Here is a 17,323-nt window from a genome sequence, read left to right on the forward strand (position 1 = left end):
TTTCATGGGGACTTTTAATGATTGATTTACATTGTGAAACAAATGTATATGGGACTAAAATATGAAGTTTCTATGAAGTTACATGATTATTTGTTTTTATTTTCTCTCATTACAGTATTTCTTTATTCATACATTTATTTACACTTATTTGAATTAAAACTTTAAACATTTATTTTGATTAAATTATATACGTTTAATGAAATTTATGTTCGTTTGTTTGGTAACTCTTTAGTTTAAGGTGTCCTTGTTACACGTTCCATGTACTTACTATAGTAATTACAATTACGTATGCATAATTATATGCAACAAAACTAACCTACATTCTAACCATATAATAACAATAATAATAATAATAATAACAATGATAATAATTTATTAAACTATTTCATAACGTGCCTTCTAAAGCAGCTTCTCAAAGAACTGAACACTATAAAAACAATACAATAAAATAAAGCAATACAAATTAAATCTACAAATGAATTTTTAAATAATCTTAGTTCTAAAATTTAGTTCAAGAGTTAGAGAATTCCAAAGGACAGAAGTATAGAATAAAAAAGCCATAGGTTTGAGTTGTGTTTGATGTGCAACCAACAAGCTTGACCAAAACTAATGCAAATTATAACGGGAAGTGTATGGAAAATAACAATTCTGGAAACACTAGAAACAAGTCTGACTTACTGCTGGCAATGCGAACCAGACTCCTACTCTGTTCATACAGGGACGAGATGGCCCTTAACAGAGCGTTTCAGACCCAATACTCCCAGAGCACCCTCTATTGAATGCCACGAGGGACACAGTCGAATGCCTTTTCCAAGTCTACAAAACACATGTGGACTGGTTGGGCATACTCCCATGAACCCTTGTGCACCCTGGTGAGGGTATAGAGCTGGTCCAGTGCACCACGGCCCAAACGAAAACCGCATTGTTCCTCCTGGATCTTAGGTTCAACCATCGACTGGATCCTCCTCTACAGTAATGTGGCATAGACTTTCCCAGGGAGGCTGCGAAGTATGATTCCCCTAAAGTTGGAGCACACAAATAATAATATATGCTTGATTGCCTCAGGCATTTTGAAAATACAAATATTATTTAGGTAGGCCGTTATGGCACTATTTATTTTCACTGTTCACTGTATGCGAAACAATAATAACCAACCAGTTAGAGTGATTTTAACATTAGAAAGCTGATTGGTCAAAAGTGACTACCTTTATTTGTGTGGTGAGGTATTCACCACGCAAATGTAATGCTGGATCAATTAAAATAAATGCCAGAACACAAAACATGAACATCTGACGTTTCCCGCAGCAGGGTGTGGCAAGATCCGGCTCAGATTAAGCACTTGGGTAGGTGTTCTGATAACCAGCGATCTAGCATTTGTAGATAGCTGGAGAGCTACACATCTGCCACTTCACTGAACTACTAATCCTATCATGCCCAGCACTCACACACCAGTTCCAGATCACCCCTTGATTTCACACACTCAGCTGCAGATCACCCTTATTGATTACTTGGACTATTTAAGCACCACAGACACACTCATTCTTAGCTTAGTATGTTAGTTGCATGTCCTTGTTCCCATGTTTTGTTCTGTCTGGTTTTTGATTTTTGGATTGTTTTTTGGATTTTGATAGTTTTCTGCCTGCACTGACCTCTTTGCCTGTGACTAGTGGTAGGCAAAGCTAGGTTTAAAGAAACACTGAAACAGTCAAAGCAAATGTGTCGAAGCTTTGAAAATTTTTTGAAGTATTAAACCCCACATTGTAGAGTTGAGGCTGTGATTTAGTGAAGCGGTGGTAGTTCCAGACTAGCATGCCGAGATAATGGGTTTGAGTCCAGGGTGAAGCAGTTAGAGACGTTAGTTTTTAAGTGCTCTGTTCTTTTAACGTGTTTTGTTTTAACATTGTTATGATATCAGAATGAATAAATTTTGAATAAATAGTATTGTTTTGGCCAGAAAAGAAACATTATTATAATACATCGTCATAAATTCAGAGTATTTGTACTAATCGGGATTCAAACTCATGACATTTGCAGCACAGTAACTCTATGCATGTGCATGGTCCATTACGCTACATGCAATAGAGATTTTTTCCAACCCTGTCAGTCAAACACAGTTTCACCAGGTCTCGAAACGCTTCTGAAATGGCCAATGCTTTGCTTTAGTCATGTGACCTGGTGTTTAAGAACACTGTAGGCACATGACCTGGGTGTTTCAAATCGCCTTAGTCACGTGACCTGGGTGTTTCGGATCATGCTTTGATGCAGTGTTTCGAAACACTTCCGCTTTGGGATCTCGACACTGTGTCGAATCGTCAGTTTCACGTCAGGCACCCCTATCTGTGACCACAACTATACTTTTGGATTACACCATGATACAGTTTGCTCCTGTTTTGACCATAGCCTGTCAGACTAAGTTGTAAATAAGCTGCATTTGGACCGCAACCCTGTTGTCACCCTGATCATTTGTTAAAGTAGAACTGCATAATACAGGTGTATTGTTTTAGCATCGATAACGCAATGTGTGTATCTACAATATTCACATTGCAGAATAAGATCAAAGATAAATTTATTAATATTTTTAAATCATTTATACAATGATGGCCATGTTATTTTGCTTGATTTTTCAGATTGTAGATGAATACTATTAAGACTTTCCGGAAAACCATAAGGCACTGTATTTCACTTTCATCTTTGCACTGTCGTATTTATACATGCTTGTCATTTATTATGATTTATGCAAATGCACTGCATAGAAAAAGATTTGATCATCCAAATCAATCTGAATAAATGAAATCAAAATAGAACCATTCAAATCATCTGCTGAAATTATATTCATATTACAGAAAAACTAAACATTGCAATATCAGATTTTTTCAATATCGTGCAACCCTAGTACAGGGGTGCCCAAACTTGGTCCTGCAGGGCCCGGTGTCCTGCAGAGTTTAGCTCCAACCCTAATTAGACACACCTGAACTAATCAAGCTCCTAGGCATATTAGGAATTTCCTGACAGCTGTGATTTGAAGCAGGGTGGAGTTAAACTCTGCAGGACATCGGCCCTCCAGGACTGAGTTTGGGATCCCCTGCTGTTGTATAATCGTGAGATGAAAAGAATTTATGAATTTTTCTGGTATGTTAAGTACATGAATTTATCTAATGTTAGAAGTAAACTGAAAGTTTAAACAAGGACACCTTATAATAAAGTGTAACCATTTCTTTTAATTAAAATTATCAGTACACTGAAAAAGATGTTTTACTTTTGCCTCAATAAACTCCCAATATGCTGCTTATTAGTTGTCAGTAAGGTAGAAACGTTTAGGTATTGAGTAGGAATATGCATGCAGAAAACTGTATGATCGAATATATAGCTATTAAAGTACTAATCACAGACAATATGTTAATAAGCAAGGGAAAGTTCATGAAAATGTGTATTCATTTATAATTATCTATATTATTAAATTTATATTTGTTGTTCCAAACATTTATAAGTTTCTTTCTTCTGTTGAACACAAAAGATATTTTGAAGAAAACTGAAAACTTGTATTGTATATATACAGTTGAAGTTAGAATTATTAGCCCCCCTGAACTATTAGCCCACTTGTTTATTTTCCCCCACTTTCAGTTTAAAGGAGAGATTTTCTCAACACATATCTGATCATAATAGTTTTAGTGACTCATCTCTAATAACTGATTTATTTTATCTTTGCCAGGATGTCTGAATACTATTTGACTAGATATTTTTCAGAACACTTCTATACAGCTTAAAGTGACATTAAAAGGCGTAACTAGGTTAATTAGGTCAACTAGGCAGGTTAGGGTAATTAGGCAAGTTATTGTATAATGATGGTTTGTCCTGTAGACTATCAGAAAAAAAAAAATATCTTAAAAGGGCTAACAATTTTGACCTTAAAATGGATCATAAAAATTTAAAACAGCTTTTATTCCAGCTGAAATAAAACAAATAAGACTTTCTCTAGAAGAAAAACAATATTATTAGACATACTGTGAAAATTGTCCTTGCTCTGTTAAACAACATATACCTTTGTGTTCAACAAAAGAAAGTCAAAATGGTTTGGAACCACTTGAGGGAGAGTAAATAGTAATAGGTAAATTACTTTTACGTAAAATATTAAGTAAATATTAAAAAATATATATTAATATATTAATAAAATATATTAATATAAAAATATTGATATTAAGTTAATTAATAATATTTTTGGGTGAACTATCTCTTAAATAATAGTGAGGGTTGATTTGTGTTTGTTTACCTAAAAAACAATTTGATTTAAATGTTTAGAAATGGTTTAAAAATGGTTTGATTTTTTAAATTTTATTTAGATATTATTATTAATATTATCCCTCTAATATTTTCCCATTTTTAAAATGCCTTTCCCACAAACATTTTCCCCTATAGCACTCCTTTTAGTCCCCCTGGGGGTCACAGGATACCGGTTTGAAAACCCCTGGGTTCAAGCAGGGCAATGGGTACCAGGCACACTGCAGCTTCTCCTGCGTGACGGATGATAAATCCATCCACTTGTCCAACAGAAAGCACTCCTACTACCCCAAGAGGAGCACATCCATTAAGATATCAGAGCCAAACTAGCCCATAAACATTCATCCATCATAAACGAGCGGAGCCCACGGCTAGACGTGTCTGAGAGCAGTTTGGGAGCTGAAGTGCCCCAGCACTGACTCAATCACTGCCAGCGAACACGCTTGTCATCAGTGACCTCTGGGTGTCTGACTAGATGACCCTCACACTGATGGACAAATCGCTGGCTGCATGGAGGACGACTGCACGGAGATAAAAATACTCCATGAGGAGGCATTCTAAAATTGATTTCTGCTCACTCGGCTTAATTAAAATGAGGTAATGCAGCACAATTCTTGATTTGTGACGCGTGTAGTAAATTTGAAGTAATAAAATACAAATACTTCACAAGTGTGCAGCAAAGGGATTTTCATTTATATCAGGCGAGTAGTAAAATGCTCGCATGACATCACACACTTATTTTTTGCTCACTTGAAGGGCAAAACTCACTTTCTTCCAAGGACTGTCATTTAATTTTTTACCACGTTCAAACTGAATGTGTATTCAGCCTTTGGTTTTAGAAGATCAAATTTAAAATACACCTCATCGATGATGCAAAGTATATAAAGCTGAACAGATCTACCCATGCTGAATTGCACATTTAGCTTTTATTTCTAAATAGGAGTTTCATTATAAAATGCTAAATATAGTTTTCGAACTAAAAATGAAGAATGAAGAAAAAAATGAAGAATACCTCATTTATTCTCCCTTTTGTAATTTCTTTCTTTGGCTGAACACAAAATGCTGGTTTCTGGCTTCTGTCAACTTAAATAATAAAAGGGAAATCACTATGGAGGTTTTGAACAAGTAAAGGGTGATGAATGAGAATAGAACGATCAGTTTTGGGTGAACTCCCTTTAATACATTGGGCGCTATCATACAATGGTGCAATAAGGCGCAAGATGTGTATGGCGTGATTTGTTGCTATTTTCAGACCAGCGCAAACCTATTTTTCACATTTTGTGTTACGTTGTTTAAATAGCAGATCCATTTGCGTCACTTTGTTGACTCATGGGTGTGCTGGTCTATAAAGGAGGTGTGTTAAGGCGCATTGTTGGTGTGTTGCTGTCATGAACTGAAATAGACTTCGCCATTGACCAACTAAAAGCTGGTCTAAAGTCCAGCACAAAGCACGTTAGTTATGCAGGTCCAAAATGCATACACATTGTTTAATACACACATGCTGTACAGCAATAGACAAATTTCTTTAAATATGAAAAAAATTAAGGATTTAAATGTTACAAAAATTATTATTTTCGACATAAATATAAAAACCATTACCTCCTTCATCTTTCATTCATTTGCATTTGTAAAATTATATTTTTTTTAATTAGCAGTAGTTTTTATTATGGAAGTATTATTTATTATTGTATATACATATTTATATTTGCTTTAATTAAAACAAGTTTAGATTTGTCTACTTGTTATTGTTTTTTAGACGTATGCATCACTTTATAGGGCATAAGCATAGGATATGTGCTTGGATATAACTCTGTTTTTCGACCACACTTTGTTATTATTGTTTATTTAATTGCTTGTTAGAAATCAGAACTGAATTTAAAAATAGATTTAAATCAAATCATTGTGCTTAACAGACTAAATTAAATATGTAGTCTAATGGATGTCTTCAGCGGAGTGAGTACAACACTGTTTCCTTATCCACAAAAGTAAAGGAGTAAAGTAAAAAGAAACTAAAAAGGCTAAATGGACAGATGGTCTGTTGAACTGTTTTCTTGTTAGTGAAGCGTTTAGTTTTTCCACTTAAAAAGTCTGCCATGTAAATAGAAAATACGCCATGACGGGATGCAACTGACTCTAAAAGGGAATGTTAGATGAAAGTCGGATTTGTTTACTGCACATTATGCTCAAAACAAACCCATAACTCATTAAGAGAAATAGCACAACCCCGTAAGACCATGTGCCAGGGGGCAGAGCGTATTTTTCAGTCCTTAAAATAGCAAAAATGGATTTGGACACGCTTAATGCTTTTGCGCCATGCGCTTTAGACTTTGCACCTAGATTATAAAGAATAGAGCCCATAGTGTTCATATTGTACTATTCATATCATATCTGCGTTCCTGTATATGCCCCATATATAAAATTCAATCAATTGCATTAAGCTCTTTTCCAAGTCAAATATTTTAGAACGGTCTGCATTTTTTTGCGAGTGAAATGTTTGTTCACATGCATTTGTTTTTCTTTTCTTGAGAGGTGATCCAAATAGTTGTGACTTGAAACAAATGGAAACTTGACAGATCTGCCGTGCAGTTCTGTGGATGTTTTGCCCTAAAGGTTTCAGAGAAAGTCAGTTCACAGCACAAGGAAATGTTTTTTTTATCATTATCAAAACTGGTCACACACAGACAAGCATTGCTAATAATAATAGTGATAGTTCCATATTGTAAATAAAAAAGTACCATATAACCATATGTATTCAACAAATGAGTCAAAAAACAAATGCATTTGATAATTTGCATTCCTACATGCATAAACATACTCTATCCTTAATCCTGTTCCCTTCTAATGTGTGTTGTGAGATGAGTTTGACATCTGAAATGCACTTAATAGTACTAAACACAAGTTGTCAAGTTTGCAGTTGAGTTCAATGTTAAACGCAGCTCAAGGATGACTCTTTTCGAGTGCCTACAAAACAGACTCTATTACCTGGCAACATTGCCGAGAGAAACTTCTGTGCCTGGAAATAAAAATTTACTGGAGCTCTAGTGCGAAGTGTAGGAGGCTATGCTAATTTCGCATGTAGCTGTTTAAAGATATCAAGCGCCACTAAATTTAGCAAAAGCATCCACAATCAAGCCCACCGACAATCACAGTGCAGAAAAACACTCCTCCTCTGCCTATGCTGAGCTTACATGGTCTAATTAACACGAAGCTATTTGCAACCACAAGGTAAAGACAAGCCTCCACAGCCGCAATTGTAATTAGGCATTATTCATGGAAATCACTACCACCTTAATTATGACCTCACGAGCCGTGTGATTTCTGAGACGATGATTGAAGCCTGTTACCTCCATTACAGAGACAGCCAAGCCAGACAGACCACTTTAAAAGTACAGCGTAGTTCAAAATGAAAGAAAAACCTACAATTTCCTCAATTTCAAGGTCACTTTGAAGTCATCCAAACAGGAGTAAAAGAGCCACACTAAATGACATTTGCTGTTTGTTGAAACTATTTAAATTGAGCTGAAACATCACAATTTTTGAGTTTTTTGGGTGACAACTTGATTGTTTTATGTTCAATCCACTTATCTTTGTAAAAAAATTAATAAGTTAACTTAATTCCTTCATGTTGTCCCAACCATGGGCGTGGTAGTGGGGGGAAAAGTGGACCTGACTACCCAGGGCCCCGTCTAGGGAGAGGGCCCTTTGAAATCCCACCAATTTTTTATTATTATTTTTTTTGTAGCTTACTTCGAATTAATTGGCACCTCCAATTGATGTCAATGTCATTATTTATTTCAAAATATATTGATAACACCCCCCCCCCCTCCACGAAATGGTTTAGTCCGCCTATAGACGGCAGCCGGTGGCAAACAAGTAACGCAGTGAGTCTAGAGCCTGATCATGCTGCGCAAAAAGCCCAAATCAGGCTTTCAAAAAAAGAAAGACAGGAAGGAAAAAGAAAGGAGGCAGAATGAGGGGAAGCAGCTGATGACTGCTTTCTTTTCAAAAGGTGAACTGAGTTTGCTTGTTATGAAACTACATCTAATTAAAGTTAACATAGTCGCATATAATGCTGATTTGTGTACAGTCATTAGCCCCTTTCACACATACAGACCTTTCCGGAAAATTGCCGGCAATTTTCCGGAAAGCTTGTATGTGTGAACAGGTCCTTTTTGAAAATACCGGTAAATTCGTTCTGGCTATTTTCCGGAAAGCGAAGTTGTAACATTACCGGCAATTTGCCGGAATGCTGCGCTGTGTGAATGCAGAAGGAAGATTCCCGTAATAAGCGCGTGCACGTCAAGAACGTGCTGACGTGAGACGTCTGCTTTAGCCAATCACAACAGTCAGACACATTTACGTCCGCGCGGTTTGTGAGAATAAAAACCTTTGAATATGTTTCCAGACACATTTAGCTGCTAGAAGTTAGTCAGATCACGTTTATATGTTCTTCTTTATTCTTTATTATTTAACATAAAGTTGTTCATAATATTGATCATCCACAGAGTTTGTAATTTAGTCAAATGTTTACAAATACAAGCGCAGCCGTTTAAAGCTCATTTGTGGTGAATGATGTCAGAATTTACCGGTATTTTGGAGTGGATGTGTGAATGCTCTTTTCCGGAAAATTTCCGTAAACCTCCTCGCCTGTGTGAACAGCACTTTTTTTAATATACCGGTAAAGTCGTTCCGGAAATTTTCCGGATATTTACCGGTATCACTGTGTGAAAGGGGCTATTACTAGGGAAACCGTAATATTTCAGCGCTCCTAAAGCGCCCCCTTGTGACAGAGAATGAATTTTTATTTCCAATAAATTTTTTTAGCTGTTTATGGTCAAATTATTGCAATTATCGATCCATGTGTAAATGTGAAAGAAGTTAATGTGCCTTTTAAAAATCTAAACAATTAAGTAATACTAATATAAGAAATTATATACTTGATTTATTTCTTTTAATGGTATAAAGGTTGAAATGCCATTGTATTAGATATTTTGTGTCTGTATACGTCTGCATGATGTCTGTTAAAGATCTTTTGATCTGGAAAGCACCTGCTGTATACAAACGTCTGGCAGACGTCTGTATGATGTCAGTTTTACACACATTCTGAATCGCAAACATCTTAAAGGTGTCTAATAGAAGTCTATTTCACATCTGATAGGAAACGTCTTGTAGATGTCTTGCAGATGTGAATGCAGACGTCAAATAGACATCTCCGAGATGTACATGTGCTAATCAAAATCGGCCATTAAGAATCAAGATCGGCGCAAAACTAAAAAGAAAATGGGTGCTCCTAAATTTTTTGGGATGCTCCTAACTTTTTGAAGTTGGGAGCACCAGTGCTACCAAGTAAAAAAAGTTAATTTCGAGCCCTGTAATGTATGTATGCTAATGTTAAATCTTTAGCTTAGTTTGTCAACCAGGCTGCTTGTTGCTGTAAGTAAATTATGGGCCAGGCCAGCTAACGTTTCTGAGGGTACAGTTGTCTCGTGTTCTCCTGTTCAAAAATAAATGTTTTTAAATTACTGTTCAAAAAAACTTGCATCAGTATCATGGATCAAAATGTCAGTACACAAACCCGATGTAGCCTACGGTTTAAAGGTATTTAAGCACAAGTAGGCCAAATGCATCAATTTGGTGGTGAATGAAAGAACCAGTCATTATTATAATCTGATTTGATTATAGATTAAAACACTATTTGTGCATGTTTATATTCAAATAATTTTAAAAAATGTGTAGGGGGCCCACTGACATTGAGAGGGTACAGGGCCCAGAATTTGGTGCTACGCCCCTGGTCCCAACACAAATTGATTGTGTGGAGTCCAGCTTTTTTGTAAAATGCCTTTTAAAGGACCTATAATTTTTTTTTTTTTTTTTTTTTTTTTTTGTAGGGTTTAGATGTTTGTTTCAGTATGTTAGTTTTAAGGATTTAGGATATAGGAAGAAGTTAGTCTGGTACAAAACAGTGACAAAATTTGTGTTTAGAGTAGAGCTTACTTCAGTTTTAATGGATGATTATTTTTTTTCCTCATCAACTTATACTTCAGTTTTTCATCAAATTATGACCAATCAGATGCTCTCTAGTATCTGATATGACTCGCCTCCTTCAAGACGCTTCTCATTTGCATTTCATTTGATGATCTTGATCTTAACCACTCTCTCTGGCAGAGCTATGATAAAAACAAAACACTATTGACTGTGTTTTTAAAAAAGGGGAGGAGCTACTATATGTCCTACACTCTCCTTATTTTTTTGGTTGAAATTACACCAAACATTGAATAAAAATGCACCTTTCAAAGCACTTCACAGGACCTTTAAAGTATAAGTTTCATGTATTCCAAAGTAGAGTACAGTATAAAAAAAAATTAAATGAGATATCTGAAAAGGAAAACTGATCAAAATTAGAGAAAACTTTCTGATTACTTTCAGTTATTGGTGTTATTTTGCATGTAGTGGTGATTTTCTCAACTATATTTAATCTGCAATTTCTAGATTGCTAGACTAAGTCATTCAAATCACCCAAAAATCCTGGTCATTCAGGAAAGACAAGAGCATGAGAGGACAGGATAATGATTTATTGCAATTGGTTCAACACTGCAAGTCCTGCCACACTTCTCTATGTCCGACAAGCTTTCAGTATCAGCCAAAGCACTCCCCTATATCATTGACTACATGTACATGGACATCGGTAATCAAATTATTTGCCTCAATCTGAATGAGACAATAATATGATTAAGGTGTTTACATGAGTTGCTTTTTGAATGTTCCTTTCATGACCCTGTCATGTTAACATAATTCAATTAACGTCTTTGCGTCAACGCGCTATTCGCGTTTCTGCACTTCAATAATTCGACTAAAATGGCATACAACATGTCTTAATTTAATTTCTGTTTAGTTCGATTACGACATTAATAGGATTAAATGAATCAAAAATCGTTGCTTATGTTAGACTCATAATCAGAGTATTTTCTCAGTCGTATTAAAATCAGATTATTGGTGTTCATGTAAACATGCTGAATATGAATAATATGCAGAAAAACAAACTCATTTCAGACTAAAGCAGACATGAAGGTCTGTAACATGCATATGAGGGAAGATTGAAGCTGTGCCCTTCATGTGATGGAAGTTTGGATCATTTGAAAATAATTAAACTGTTACACATTGGCTCCTAACATAATTCACAAACACATGCAAAAGGTGGCATCTCAAACATGACTATAATGAAATAATATAGACGGTACACACTTATTGATTATCAGAGTTTCCAGGCTATGCAGTTCAAGTTTGCTCACCTTACCTCCTCAGGTAGCTCACTGGTGATTTTGCCATGTCCCTATAATTCACAAATCTCAGTATAATAAAAGCTATGAGGGCTATGCAGGTCCAGTTACAGAAAAGATAAGTTCATCAGTCTCAAGTTCTCGTGTTTTGAGTCGTTTGTTCAGCAAGCGGCAGCACCATTGATTTACAATTGATGGTGATCCATCCACACAAATGTATCCATTTCATACAGTTCTCTAGGTTTTTTGAAAAGAATGAAATTAAATATTGTCCAGCTATTCTGGATTGCTGTTCTCTGCATTGCACGTCTCATACATCAAATGTTCACCATTTTCATGTTAATTGCCAATGTTACTCTACTACAACACCTGTCTGAGAAAATAGCACGGTGAAAAGGCACAGAAAATCGATGTTAAGATTAGGCAGTTTGATTGCCAGCCCATCAAACTAGCAATTTGTTAGATACACTTGGCCCGACAAGGAGGATTTTTACAGATACTTGCAAGTTAGAGATTACTGTAAAAAAAATATTTAAATTAATTTAAGGATGATTATAATTTGATCAAGGTATTTTTGGAAGCATACACAAACGAAGAAAACAAAATGGTCTCTAAATTATATGAAATCAGTAAAATTCATTCATCAAAGTACATAAGACTAAAATGGGAGAAAAACTCCACAACAAATAACAGAGGAAGACTGGACAGATATGCATGTCACACATGCAAAAACCACAAACTCGAGAGCTTGGAGAGAGTTTGGATGGAAAAATCTGATGAGGATCTTTATGACTCCTAAACTGTCTGCATTGCATACAGGTATTGATAGTTTGGGCTCTTGTTGAAGATATTGTGGAATATCAATGGCTAACCATTTTTACATTTTTTGGGGTTGCCCAAAAATACAGCCCTTCTGATATGAAGTAGCGACTGAAGAAATGGACTACACAGTTATTACATTATACCTTGGGAAAATACCAGAAACAGTTTCAGCTATTAACAAAAACTTAATTCAAATACATGTGGTGAGTAACAGAAAAGCCATAACTTGAAAATGGTTCCAGGTTGATCCTCCAACAGGGGCTGAATGGATAGGAGTTGTGAAGGAAATACACTGAAACTTGATTGAAAAAAATTTAACAAGCAGGGGCCTAACGCGCTGCGCTGCTCTGCTCTGCTCCCGGTGTAATGCCTGTTTCACACCACAAGTGCAAACAGTGCGTGAGCAGCGCATGCGCAACGCATATGGAGAGCAGAAGCAGCGCGCAGGCATTTGCCTTTCATACCGACAGCGTCTGCAGCACGTAGCTCATCGGCAGCTGCTGCACAGATTAATCTACCTCTGTCTATTCTATCTAGTTATCTAGTTACCTATCTATCTTTAAATAGACTTTTTTTTAAACTTTTCATCTGCATGAAGGCCAGCGGCAACTTTCTTGTATGCTGTTTCCTTAATCTGCAAATAGTTTATTTTACTAATTATATAGATCATAAAGAACTGTATGCTTCTCACACTCTGAGGAGTGTCAGTCATGTCTTTTCCGGTGCACACCTTTTCAGTCAGAAAACAATCACCTGTGATAGCATGTCATTTTGTTTTTGATTGTCAGCATGATGTAGGCCTATAGTATAATACAATTTAGTTCTAATGATATTTATACATGATCAAACTAGCGTGCAACTTAAGCAAAACGGATACTAAAATGGTTTTAAATTTAGTTTTGTAGTTCGGACCCAACTAAATATTTGTTGCTGTTTTTAATCGTTTAAGTTCATTTTATAATATATATAAATCGGTGTATTGTATCAAGCCATTTATTGGGGAAATGCTACAGTCTACTGTTCAATGTGTTTTTAGTCATTATCAATGCACTGTCACTTTAATTGAGCGTGAGCAGCGCGGCGAAAATAGACCCAGCGTTGAAACAATCACGGCACTGCTGCTTCAGAGATGTTTACGCCTCATGCTGACACGCTGCTTCTGCGTGCGGTATGAAAGCTCTAATCTGTTAACATGGATGCAGAAAAAAACATGCACTGCTCATGCTCTGCTCACGCTTGCGGTGTGAAACAGGCCCAAGTCCCAGTTGTTGACATGCATGCCGAAAAAATAGCTGCACTGCTCAAACGAATTTTAGTCAAATTAATTTTTGAATTTTAGTCAAATTAAATTAATATTCATGCAAAAGATTTCTTAAATGATCTTAGCATTACGGCAGTTGTCTAGATTTACATTTAGGATTCATTTATGTTATTTATTTAGAATAAATATTTGTTTAATAACAATAATACTGTTATTTATTTGTAATTATATATAGTTTTTTTTTAAATTATAAATAGTTTTTTAGGTAACAAGCATTAGCAAAAATGGACTGAGTATGTCACTGTAAATAACGTGCTATTGTGCTTCAAATGTATTGTGACTTGTTTTTTTGTAACCCATATGACAACTGATTTGTTCTTTGTTTTTTCTCTTTCTTTTCTGTCTTTTTTTCTAAATAAAATTTTTTAAAAAGTAAAAAACAAAAACTACCAATTGCTCACCAGTTTGGTACTGAAAAGATATCAACATACCATGGATTGAAGAGAATTTTGATTGAAAGCTTTGCAGCGACCAAGCCTCTCATTAGTAGAAATAAATAAAAGACTGTACTAACCTCTGATGAGGAGCATGTTGCATGAACAGAGAACTGGTCCAAAGTTCACACTAATAGCCTGGTTGCTAAGTGCGTCAACATACAGCATCGGGGTGCTTACGGCAACCCAAGTTCGATTCCCCGCTCAATGTCCTTTGCTGATTCTTCCCCTTTTCTCTGCTTTTCACGTCAATTTATTAAAAGGTTAAAACCCCTAAAAATAATCATTAAAAAAAACTTTATTGAAAAAAGTCAATGCCTACATTACCGAGTCTAAAAGTAAAAGCTAAGTTTATAATCTTTCCCTCAAATCCATATCAATCAACCTTACCTTTATTCGCAGCCAGCAGCAAAACTGGCAGCTCTGATATCATTCGCGACGAAAAGGACCGCAATCCTCAGCAATCACCTGAGCCCCAGAGACTTGTCAGAATCCGTCAGCCTCTCGACCTGCTGCGCTGCTGCGAAACAAAGGCCTGTGTGGGAGGCCGTCGCTCTCCAAAGAGTCTGCAATCAGGAAAAACGCCACTCTTTCATAGCCTCCACCACTGGTTGAAGAAGACCGTTCTTACCATTTTGGTAATTGCATACTAGGATAATTTTTAGGTCATGTTATTTCTGTTGTTGCTGGAAACCCACTGGCTTGACGTACCAAAGAGGCACATGGCACTAACATGGGTGTGAATTGGAAGGGGATTAATAGCACAGCATCCAACAATGACTGGCAGGCTGAAAAATGCCATAGCTTGACAGAGCCGGAGAGAATAATAAGAGAACAGGATTTTCAATGGCAGGCTTAAATCAAAAGTAAGTGGCACACACTTCTGTGGCAGTACTATGGCAAAGTGATGGTACCAGGACTACAGAACTTTAATATACTGTACTTTATACTGAGCTGTAAAATTGAAAATTTGAAATTTAAATCTGGGGATAATCTAAAAGAATAAGATTGCAATGTCAAATTTAGAAGAAAGGTTTTATTATTTAAAATAAATGAGACATTTTTCAGATTCTGCACTATTTCTAGTTCAATATTGTCCATTAAAACTTGAAAGTTCAACTACCAAAAGGTGGCAACAAATCCAAGTGTATCTGTCTGCAGACTGCAAGACGGGCGTAAAATGAAGGGGGCGTAACCTGTAGTAGAGGCGTAACGTGCAGTTATTGAGATCCCATTGAACCATGCGAGATGTCACAAAGAGATGTTGGCAAGATGGTGGAAATACTTTACAGAGAACATCAGCAATTGTTTTCATGAGTTTTCTCCAAATTTATCCGCAACCAATTCATTTGATATATTATTATATTCATTCATTTAGCACCTCTACTCGCTGACTTCTTCATCCGTTTTGTCATCAAAGTTAGCCTACTCCGGGTTGCCCCTGGGGAGTACTTCAAGTATAAAAGCCATTCATGGTTGTATGTGCACAGTAAAGTAGGTGTAGATAATGGTTGGGTTTAGGGTTGTGGAAGATCTACATGTTAAAAACTAAGATGGTTGACTTTAGGATTGTGGTTTTATAACTGTGATGGTTATGTTTAAGGTTGGGGAAGATGTATGTTAATAACAATGATGGTTGGGTTTAAGGTTTTGGTAGATGTACATGTTAATAACTATGATGGTTGGGTTTAGGATTGTAGTAGATGCACATTAATAACTGTCATGGTTGGGTTTGGGGTTGGGTAAGGTGTAAATGTAGATGTAATAATGATGGTTGGGTTTAGGTGTGGAGTAAGTGTAGACGCTAATAACTGATAGGTACAGTGCCATCTAACCGACAACATAGTTTTCACATGTGGGTCACGATAATTTCAAGTTAAGCCTCTACAACTCTACAATCTCCCTTCATGTTACGCCCCTTGCAATTGGCAGACATTATTTATTTATTCATTATTTAATGAATCACTGAATAATTTTATGGCAATGTAATTTAAATCTTGGGATATTCCAAAACAAACTAAATGCAACGCCAAATATAGATGCAAATAAAGATTTCATATGCAAAAACCTCTAAATCCCATCTGAAATTTTCTCCTACATTTTTTTTTTCTTAGCTTCCAATATGTTTGTTCCGTTAATTCACAAGGCAATGCAGAGAACCTATTTGCTTGCCATAAAATTAAATTTGCTGAAAATACACACAGGAACTTGTGAATAAATCTCATTTTAGAAGAAAATTTCAGATGGCATTTAGAAGTTTTTGCATCTGAACTCTTCAAATAATTATTACTTAAAATGAGAAAGAAATGTTCCAGATTGTGCACTACATCTTGCTGAATATTACACATTACACATGGCAACAAATCAGCTAATTCATTTACTCAATCGATTCATTCAAAGCAGCTGATTCATTCAGTAAAATGTATATTTAGAAACAGTTTGCAGTTTGCAGTTTGTTTGAAACCCACTTACAGTTTAAGGATACTTGAGATTACACTTGAGATTTTGTTAATTTAATGTAATGTGTATTTATATAGCGCATTTATTGTGTATGGCCATACACCCAAAGCGCTTCACAATCATGAGGGGGGTCTCTCCACACCACCACCAGTGTGCAGCATACACTTGGATGATGCAACGGCTGCCACAGGACAATGGCGCCAGTGCACCCACCACACACCAGCTATTGGTGGAGTGAAGTGACAGTGATAGAGCCAATTCAGTGGATGGGGATGATTGGGAGGCCATGATCGTAAGGGCCGATTGAGGGACTTTGGCCAGGACACTGGGGTTACACCCCTGCTCTTTTCGATAAGTGCCTTGGGATTTTTAATGACCACAGAGAGTCAGGACCTCGGTTTAACGTCTCATCCGAAAGACGTTGCACACTGACAGTGTAGTGTCCCCTTCACTTTTACTGGGGCATTAGGACTCACACAGACCACATGTTGAGCGCCCGCTGCTGGCCTCACGAACACCACTTCCAACAGCAACCTAGTTTTCTCAAGTGGTCTCCCATCCAGGTACTGACCAGGCTCAGCCCTGCTTAGCTTCATTGAGTAACCGGTCTTAGACTGCAGGGTGATATTAAATGTATAAAATAATAAACATTTATAACACTTGTTCGTTCATTTTCCATAGATTTAGTCCCTTTATTTATCAGAGGTTGCCATGTCTCAAAATGAACAGCCAAC

At 36.4% G+C, this 17,323-nt stretch overlaps 1 long non-coding RNA gene across 8 annotated transcripts in view; it reads right to left on the reverse strand.

The window, feature by feature from the left end:
- The window catches only part of LOC147845637 (uncharacterized), a 149,310-nt gene that overhangs the window by 60,641 nt on the left and 71,346 nt on the right, over window positions 1–17,323 (reverse strand). For 3 of the 8 annotated variants that reach the window (XR_015480822.1, XR_015480819.1, XR_015480824.1), the window contains exons 1-3: window positions 14,520–16,775; window positions 14,210–14,402; window positions 679–1,019 (exon numbers count right to left, since the gene is read on the reverse strand). This is a non-coding gene — a long non-coding RNA (uncharacterized LOC147845637). Of the gene's footprint in view, window positions 1–678; window positions 1,020–14,209; window positions 14,403–14,519; window positions 16,776–17,323 lie in introns of those variants that run through there. The other 5 variants (XR_015480823.1, XR_015480821.1, XR_015480820.1 and 2 more) reach the window with 3 other exon arrangements.

This window comes from Danio rerio, chromosome 3 (genome assembly GCF_052040795.2).
Source record: "Danio rerio strain M-AB ecotype USA chromosome 3, GRCz13ab, whole genome shotgun sequence".
Lineage (NCBI taxonomy): Eukaryota > Metazoa > Chordata > Actinopteri > Cypriniformes > Danionidae > Danio > Danio rerio.